The following is a 10,343-nucleotide window of genomic DNA, read 5'->3' as shown; positions in this document are numbered from 1 at the left end:
CCTAAAGTCACAGCCTAAATATGTTGATCGTCATATTTGTCCATGCAAAGTTCCTAAGTTCCTTCCTCTCTAAAACTTTGTGTAAGGTTGTTAGAGCTCCGAGTCCAAATCCCTTTGCAAATTTTCTTGTGGATCTTTAGAGTCTGTGCAAGTTTTAATGCGATTAGGAATGGAAGCTTGGAAGGTAAGGGCTCTAGTCTTGACCATGATCTAAATGAAAATGATAGGTTATGATGTTGAATTTGATATGCTTCTTGATTCGATGGATGAGTGAAAAGTTTTATTATGTTTTTATTAATTTTCTTGTAGTTGATAATTATAAGAATTGACGAGTTGCAATTTTGTTAAAGTATGTGATTTGGTGAATGTGTAAATATTGAGGATTGCTTATTTGTGAAATGATGAATGTGTAAATATTGATGATTGTTTATTTGTGAAGTGAAAAATGTTGTTGAGTTAAAATGATTTTTTGTTGTGTATGTGAGTTAGAGGTTGTGTGCAAGTTTATCATTTTATGTGGTTTAAGTGTCAAAAAAATAAAGAAAGAAAGAGTGCATAGCATGCATATCATTGCATTTGATGGATTCTTAAGTGCCAAATGGGGCGATTCAATGAAATATTAAGTACCTAAAAGGGCGATTATCAAGTGCCAAATGGGGCGATTCAATGAAATATTAAGTGCCAAAAAGGGCGATTATCAAGTGCCAAATGGGGCGATTCAATGGAATATTAAGTGCCAAAAAGGGCGATTATTATAATATTTTATCAAGTGCCAAATGGGGCGATTCAGTGGATTTTTAAGAGCCAAATGGGGCGATTATTATTATTTCAATGGACTTTAAGTGCCAAATGGGGCGATTATTATTATATGCCAAATGGGGCGATTCTTTATTATATGCCAAATGGGGCGATTAAAACTGTAATGCCAATTGGGGCGATATCCGGATCATTGTCTATTTGCATTTCATGCATCTGCATCGACGTCTTGAGTCTTGTGTTTGTGCTTATTATATTTTTGAGTGATGAATATTTTAAACTAAAAAGAAATGATTTTAGCACAATTCCTTGATGATGGTTGTATACTCTTATTTGATGTTATAATTTATTGTTGATTTTATTTCATGGGTGTTGAAGACTAACCCTTACAATCAACATTTTAGGTACCAAAGAAGAGATGATATGTGTGCTTGATGTTTCGCTTGAAGCGTGTACGCGGGGAAACAAATTTGGGTTTTTGAATTGTAATTAAATTAGTTTAACTATTTTGTTAGGTTCTAGTTAGGAATTTATTATGCATGACTATTGTAAAAAAAAAAAAAATAGGATATGTTCTAAAAGAAAGAAATAGACGTAATGTCTTGGATCAAAAATCCAGGACGTTACATTATGGTATCAGAGCAATAATCCTCGGACAAAATAATTTTGGGGTGGGACGATCGTGTATGGTGCGTGTTTTTTTGTCTTTATGTGTGACTGTTCCATTTCTTTTTATGTTGGCATTTCTAAATATTTTTCCTATCTTTATTAAATTGGTGATCCTAAATTTTGTGTATTTATATTTTCATTTAGTAACGTGGCTTTGTACTTTTGTAATATAGGCGTGTTCTTTACTTATGTTGTGTCATCATGTTGATATATGAGTGCTAATATATAGTTTATTTTGTTTATGATGTTTATAGAATTGCAATCTTGGATTATTGGTTATTTGAATGGATGATGGTACTTATTTTTTTTCTTTATTGGTTAAGAAAAATAAAATTATTTCTTTTTCAGTGTCAATGATATATGAAGTATTAGAAGTCAACTGTACATAAGTATCTAGTTATGTTTATGATAGTTGTTTAGGATTTATTTACCTAATTTTTACACATGAAACTGCAGAGATATATAGGAACCATTACTATAGTTAAATTTGTCGTATGTTGCATTGTGGTGTGAATAGTTTTGATGCGTGGGGTGCTTTATATTAAGATATAAAGTCTTATTTATGTTTGTTTGATACATTGGTCTATCACTTTTGTGATTTGCACAGTGCTCTTAATATTTTTTTTTTTGACGTGGACATGTGAATGCTAGTTTAATGTGAATCAGTTTTAGATATGTAAATTGGTTTTGAAATATGACGTGGTTTGAATTTTTTTTATGTTTGAGCCTGTTTTGGTTATAAAAATAAAAATAAAATATCTGAATTAGGCAACCGTACAACAACAAAAAAAAAAAAAATTGTGTGTGTAGATTAAGTAATTGCTTAGTTTTTGTTTGGTGTTAATTACTGGTTATATGGTGGATTCTTTGGTGGTAGTGTGATCATTGTTGTATGATCAAGGTATTCAATTTATTTGAAAGTGCACTATTTTCTTAGTCTTTGGTCTCTGATTGTTAAATTTGTTTTGCATTTTTGGTGTTTGTTAGCAAGACTTTAGACATTAGGAGTGTTGGGATGACTTTAAGTTATCTGCTATATGCATAGAGTTGTATCGATACTTTACAATTTAGTCATATCTTGTGATTGTATTTTTTTTTTTTTAATATTATTTCACCTTGCTTCTAAAAAAATAAAAGTGTACTTTTGATAATACTTATAGAACTTATAATTTGGGTTTCTGAGTTATTTTCTTATGTATGATTATTTGATATCTTCATTGTGTGGAAAAAAAATTAAAAAAAAAAAAAGAATATTATCAGCTGTCAATTTGAGATTTAAACTTATGTTTTTACAATGGTATTTGGTGCCTATGCATGTTATTAGTGGAAAAGAAACAATTTTTGTGAAACATAGACAAGTGACTAACTTATTGTAGAAATAGCTCTTACAAAACATGATGATCATAATATGTGAATTAAAGAGAATTCAGATGATAATATAGTACCTTATAAATGGTTTTTATAGGATTAGCCTATGAATTTTCTTTGAGTTGATGTTCTTATTATTATAATATATTTTGCTCTTGCCTGTCACTAAAAGTCATCTTATATGGAATTATGTTTTTTGTTGTCTGTCGCTGAAACCAGTGTGTATTTATGCTTGCTGGTGTCTGTCACTAAAACTAAGTTTTGTTTTTGTTGTTTCCATTTTCTGCAAACTGTTGCTGTTGCTGCAAAAACTGTGGTCATATGTTGTAAAATTGTTTCTGTGCTGCAAAAAAATTGTTGTCTTTGCTATAAATAGTTGTTGTTCTATTTCCAGTTTTTAAAATGTGTTTGTATTTTCTGTTTTTGTTATCTATACGTCAAAATCTATATTTTTTATCGTTTAATAGCGATGTTTATAAGTGGATCTATGCAAATGATGTTAAAATGATTTTTACAGGATAATTATGATTTGGTGTAAACGAGTATTTTGGATTCAGTTTAAAATAATTAATCACGACCATCACTAGAGTTTGCTATTCTATAGATGTTTTCTTTTTCATAAGGGTCTGTGTGTTTTATTAAAAAAAAAAAAAAAAAATTCTTGCTATTTAAGTTGATGTCTATTTTTAGTCAGAAAAAAAAATTGACTTTGTGTAAATGTATGTTTTGGATTGATATCATTTTGAGTGTGATTTAAAGGAAAGAGTTGAAAAAGTGTAAAGTGATATGATTGTGTAACTTGTGGGTTCTAAAAAAAAGTGTATCTTGTGTGTAGCTTGCATACATCTTGTTAAATTGTTTGATTTTTTTTTTTTCTTCTAATTAGTGACTTTGTGGTTTAAATTTATGGTAAGATGTTGTTGGTTGTAAGTTGGATGTTACTTTTGAAAGCTCCTAGAGCTAAGACTAAATCGTAAATATCTTTTCTGACTCAAATAAATTCTAGAAGTTAGATGACTCAGCTCCCATCTTCAAGAGATGGCCACCACTCGAACTTGGTTTTAATGTCATCTTTGGTCGAAAAGGGTCTGTTTTAGGTATCAGTTTGTGAAAATCTTGACCTCAGTTGTTATAAGTCTTGTTATTTTCTGGATGAGAGTAAATCAAGAATGTCGAAAATTAATAAGAACTCATCGAACTCTAGGTACAAGTTGAAGTGAATAGTATTATTGTTGGGATAGGATAGTATGTACCACCATTAGGATTGTTGACTAACCGGTTAATATCAGAGTGCGCAGCGGAAACATGGTGTTTTATTTTAGTCGACGCCAGATGTTTTATTCCATTCTTAAATTTAATGATTTGTGGTTATTTTCCTGAACGATTACTTTACATTAATTTTACATCTTTTGAAAATCATTTTAAAATATTTTGGCCGAAATTTTTTTTTAAAGGGGTTGACTGGTTTTTTTTAATGTCTATCCTAATCCTAATAGCTTAATTACTATATATTATCTAGTTTCGAGGAGAAACTAATTTCTGGCAGGGTATAATGTAAAACCCACAAAAATTATTTTGATATGTAGATAAATACTTCATTCTATTCTTTTGTTAGAACATTTGACTTCATCTTTTAAAACGTGATTTTGACTACCCTGTAATTTTATATAAATAAGGGAGATCAACCCTAGTTATTTTCAGGACTTTCTAGTTTCGAGGACGAAACTATTTTAAGGGGGTAATAATGTAACGCCCCAATATTTTATATATGTATTTTTAAATAATTTTTTTGACTTGTCGCTTAGTTGTTCAACAATTTATTTTATGTGCGAGAAAATTTTACAAAACCATGGCATTCCTTACTATGGTTTATTAATTAGATTTTGTTTCATATAGTTCATTTTTATTAATCAACTTGGTGTGATAAAAATAAGATAGTTATTCCTTACATGACTTATTATTTAATATTATTTATAGATTTATTTTGATCATTTTTATGATTCATTTTTATTATCTAATTTATGGTTATTTAATTAACTTAAAAGTTTTAGAATTTAGATTTATTTTAAATGTATATGGAATAGTTTGGAACGTGAGAGTTTTTCTTGGCAAATTCCTCAACTGACTATTTGCTTACTTTGTAGTGATATTTCAAACATCTAATTATATTTATTATATCATCATTTTTCTCTTTTGAATGAGTCATGAAAGTCTAATGCATGTTTTTCTCTTCTACTTGGTGGAACCTAAAATGGGGGAATTAGTTGCTTGCATATCGGATAGAAAGACTAATTGACTTGGTTATAGTCAGTTAGAGCATATGCGTAAGAGATAAGCATGTGGGGTGAGGGAGAATTATTCATTTGGATCTTTCCTTGTACTGGCTAGTATTACGATATGCATAATCAAGTCAATTAAACCTCATTCACATACGGTTGCGGCTAGATGCAACCCTCTCTTTAATCTCTCTTTAAAAACTTCCTTGTCATTTGCATTAATGTCGTACGTTCGTGTTTCCTTGCAAAACCAAGTTAAAGCAATTTCAAATTAGTCATGTCTTTTGGTCCTGTAACGTCTCTATTAGAACAACATTTCCTCATTATTTTACCAAGTCATGGATTCCTTGATTAGAGAGGATTCAATTGTCACTTTAAACCTCATGTTGAGTCTAGACCTTAATTCCACTTTATTCTTCCGTGGTATGCATAATCAAACACAAATATGAGAGGTATCACTCCCAACATCTCGGTTCTGGACTCTCTCGCTATCTCTTTTCCTTTTATTCTCATACTACGACACCATCCTAAAGTCACAGCCTAAATATGTTGATCGTCATATTTGTCCATGCAAAGTTCCTAAGTTCCTTCCTCTCTAAAACTTTGTGTAAGGTTGTTAGAGCTCCGAGTCCAAATCCCTTTGCAAATTTTCTTGTGGATCTTTAGAGTCTGTGCAAGTTTTAATGCGATTAGGAATGGAAGCTTGGAAGGTAAGGGCTCTAGTCTTGACCATGATCTAAATGAAAATGATAGGTTATGATGTTGAATTTGATATGCTTCTTGATTCGATGGATGAGTGAAAAGTTTTATTATGTTTTTATTAATTTTCTTGTAGTTGATAATTATAAGAATTGACGAGTTGCAATTTTGTTAAAGTATGTGATTTGGTGAATGTGTAAATATTGAGGATTGCTTATTTGTGAAATGATGAATGTGTAAATATTGATGATTGTTTATTTGTGAAGTGAAAAATGTTGTTGAGTTAAAATCATTTTTTGTTGTGTATGTGAGTTAGAGGTTGTGTGCAAGTTTATCATTTTATGTGGTTTAAGTGTCAAAAAAATAAAGAAAGAAAGAGTGCATAGCATGCATATCATTGCATTTGATGGATTCTTAAGTGCCAAATGGGGCGATTCAATGAAATATTAAGTGCCTAAAAGGGCGATTATCAAGTGCCAAATGGGGCGATTCAATGAAATATTAAGTGCCAAAAAGGGCGATTATCAAGTGCCAAATGGGGCGATTCAATGGAATATTAAGTGCCAAAAAGGGCGATTATTATAATATTTTATCAAGTGCCAAATGGGGCGATTCAGTGGATTTTTAAGTGCCAAATGGGGCGATTATTATTATTTCAATGGACTTTAAGTGCCAAATGGGGCGATTATTATTATATGCCAAATGGGGCGATTCTTTATTATATGCCAAATGGGGCGATTAAAACTGTAATGCCAATTGGGGCGATATCCGGATCATTGTCTATTTGCATTTCATGCATCTGCATCGACGTCTTGAGTCTTGTGTTTGTGCTTATTATATTTTTGAGTGATGAATATTTTAAACTAAAAAGAAATGATTTTAGCACAATTCCTTGATGATGGTTGTATACTCTTATTTGATGTTATAATTTATTGTTGATTTTATTTCATGGGTGTTGAAGACTAACCCTTACAATCAACATTTTAGGTACCAAAGAAGAGATGATATGTGTGCTTGATGTTTCGCTTGAAGCGTGTACGCGGGGAAACAAATTTGGGTTTTTGAATTGTAATTAAATTAGTTTAACTATTTTGTTAGGTTCTAGTTAGGAATTTATTATGCATGACTATTGTAAAAAAAAAAAAAATAGGATATGTTCTAAAAGAAAGAAATAGACGTAATGTCTTGGATCAAAAATCCAGGACGTTGCAATATACTTCTATCACTATCTATTGTTCATATCTCCAGGTGCCTCCAAATTAACACGTTGCTACATAATTTTCCCTTCTCTATCATGAAGGGCCAGGAGATAAATAATAAATTATAGTAATTAAAATATTAGTGAACTTTGATCGTCATCAAGAGACACTCCGTAAAAAAAATCAAGACACATTTAACAAAAATTTCAATTTTCTATTTTCGTTTTTGCAGCTCGAAAGTGCTAAGATATATTTAATTGTAATTAAAAAACCATATAACATTTTTTACTTATAAAGATTCCAAAAAATTTAAAATTTATTACATTATGGCTCAAAATCTTAAATTTGTTTATGCTTTGATAATGATAATGGTTCTTTCTTCATTTCTTGCCGAGTCCAATCGGAGTAAGTCATATCTTCACACAATTTTCAAATTTTCCTGTATAACACATGAACACTGTTTAATCTTCTCTTACTAACAATCCTTTATTGTTTGTTATAGCTCAGAGAAATGACATCACAAAAAATTATTGCAAAAAAAATGCTGATTGCCCAAAACATATGTGTATACGACCACAAAAACCGAAATGTTTTGATTCCTGGTGTAAGTGCATAGGTAAGAGAAATTATTAAAATATAAAAAAATAACTATATGTTACTTTTAAGCTTACAATTTTATTTGTACGTTTTTTTACTGAATCAAGAGTGAGGAAGACATTAAGGAGCCACTGGACATCCCAACTAGGTCGGCACCCCTGGGAACTCCAATCCTCTGTCGCTCACTCATATAATATATATATATATATATATATATATATATATATATATATAGAAAAAAAAGGGAAAAATATGTATAAGAGGGGGGCTAAACCAAACCCTAAAAAGAAAACAGAAATTACGGAAAACGAAAAGTAGGTAAACCTGAACGGTCCCTAAAAAAAATCCCCACGAACAAACTCGGGCGTAATGTCCCACCAAACCATATATGTAACTACGTGACCATGACAAGCAAGCTTGTTGAACCAGCTGGCATGCTAATTGAAACCATCATAAAGACTGTTGTATGCAACATCGAAAGCTTCCTTAATCAAGCACTCTAAGGTTCCAATAAAGAACCTTCATCGAAAGCTTCCTTAATCAAGCACTCTAGTGTTGATATATTATTCACATCATTAATTAATCATCGTTTCTATAATCACATAATCTAGTAATCACATCAATACACAACATCAAATAAAATATCAATACACCACATCAACACCTTTGCAAGTAGTTCATCATACATCATTCAAAATATCACCAATTTCAAAATCACCAATAATTCACATATCATTCACAACAACATCAAGTTTAGCAAATCAACACGTATATGAGAAGATGTAATTCATTCATCCTTATTACCTATATGCATGTGGTACCATTTCTACTCGTCATTATTTGTATGTCAGAGTTGTGTTACTGAACATACACTCGTCATTCTCGTCATTGTCCTAAATATGATATGATGCATGAGGGAAGACTCATTAAACAATACACAATAACACATCATCAATAATTTACACCACAATAGAATTTATCTCATCAAAGTAAGGTTTTTCTAAAATGAAATATTGTTGTTATGATTTAATTACTATGAATATGAATGTAGAAGAAGCATGTAGGGTGGGTAAGGATATTTATGATTGTGAAATTTGGATTTTTATGAAATGTGAAAAATATACGAACTTTGGTGAAATGATGAATTATGGAATGATAGCTTGCAAATGACTTATGTTCATGATAATGTGATGAATAATGATTGATTAGTAGTTGATGTGCACATGACGTATTGATTAACTTGGTGAAAATTCTTAATCGCCTTTAAATGAAAATTGCACTAAATGAATGAATATTGTTCTTGATATGATAAATGCTTGATGATGATTATGCTTGATGATGATTTTGGTGAAAATGATTTATTGATGATAATAAATTCATGATGGTGTATGTATATATGTATATAAAGTGGTGATGTTGATTATAAGGAGATGATTGTTTTGATGATGAATATACATATATAAAGTGTTGATGAAAGATGATGATGTTGACAATTGACATTGAAAATATATATATATATATATATATATATATATATATATATATATATATATATATATATATATAAAGTATTGATGAGAAGTGTTGATGAGTGTTGATGACTTGTGTTATATTGTATGAATATATGCAATGTTGAGTCATATGTTCATGCATACATGGTCAAGTCCAGTGTTGATGATAAGTGTCGATGATAAGTGTTGATGGCGGATCAATCGGTAAAATAACTCCGACCTCCAAATGGCACCATATGCACATAGAGTCATATCTAGAACTGTTAGCTGGTATTTTCACCAGCCTCATTTAATGTGGTCAACATTATTTGATTTTTACTCTTGCAGGAATCGAAGTATTTTCTTCAATCAAAGGAGTTTCGGCGAGATGTTGAACTTAGAGTAAAAAGTCTCAAAGCTTTGAAGTTCGACAAGATACGGAGCAAGAGGCGAACCCGTCGAAGTCAAGCAACTGCCTTTGGAACGGGAAGATTCAAATTTCAAAAGAGAAGCGGTTTTCTCAAAGGAAAACGAGGGAGACAAGTTGTTGCCTACGTGGAAGGAGTGCTGATTGTGGGATTAGTTTCTTTCCATTTTTTTCTATGTATAAATAGTAGTTTTCCATAGGAAAAACGGGTCGCAGATCACCTGTACATAGTTTTCTATGTACCGGCGCGAGAGAAAAGAGTCATAAAGAAGTATGTAAAGGATTTGTCGAACCACCTTTATTTTTAATGAACTTGCATTTGTATTTTTTTTCTTTTCTTTAAGTTTCTGCAATTTAAACTTAATACACCTTTATCGCTTTTAAAACCTGTCGAAAGACGCCACACGATCTCGTCCCATTCGTTAAGCAACCTATGAACTCAATGAACGCACAACATGTCCTAGGATCTCTGGTTTGGTCCTTCTTGTTATAATTAAAACCAGTCGGTATTTGTTTATCAAAAACATGGGTAAATAAAATTGGCACGCCCAATGGGACCCTGTTTGTGCAATTTTTTTCAAAACCTTGGAGAGTAATTTCCATTGTAGTTTTCAAAAAACCTCTGGGAGGAATCCCATTGTGCATTTTTTTAAACAAAAACCTTTGGAAGAGATTTCCATAATCTTCCAAAAAATTTCAAAACTTTTTCTAAGAAAAATTTGTTTTCTGAAACCTTTCTTGAGGAAACGGTCTTTCTGAATATTAGCAACTATTTTCTGTGAAACTTTTCCTAAGGAAAATCCGCATCTTTGTGCATGCATTTACAAAGTGGTTTCTCTACTTTATATGAAAAGCCTAAATG

At 31.0% G+C, this 10,343-nt stretch overlaps 1 long non-coding RNA gene across 1 annotated transcript; it reads left to right on the top strand.

Annotated features, from left to right (window-relative positions):
• The first annotated feature begins 7,128 nt into the window (after window positions 1–7,128).
• LOC146899059 (uncharacterized) lies at window positions 7,129–9,805 on the top strand. Its single transcript, XR_015022728.1, has 3 exons — window positions 7,129–7,372; window positions 7,470–7,583; window positions 9,403–9,805. It is a non-coding gene; the product is annotated as an uncharacterized LOC146899059 (long non-coding RNA).
• Window positions 9,806–10,343: the final 538 nt, after the last annotated feature.

This window comes from Medicago sativa, chromosome 8, assembly GCF_051527215.1.
Source record: "Medicago sativa cultivar Bolivia chromosome 8, Bolivia_mono, whole genome shotgun sequence".
NCBI lineage: Eukaryota > Viridiplantae > Streptophyta > Magnoliopsida > Fabales > Fabaceae > Medicago > Medicago sativa.
This window is presented reverse-complemented; position numbering and strand designations above follow the sequence as displayed.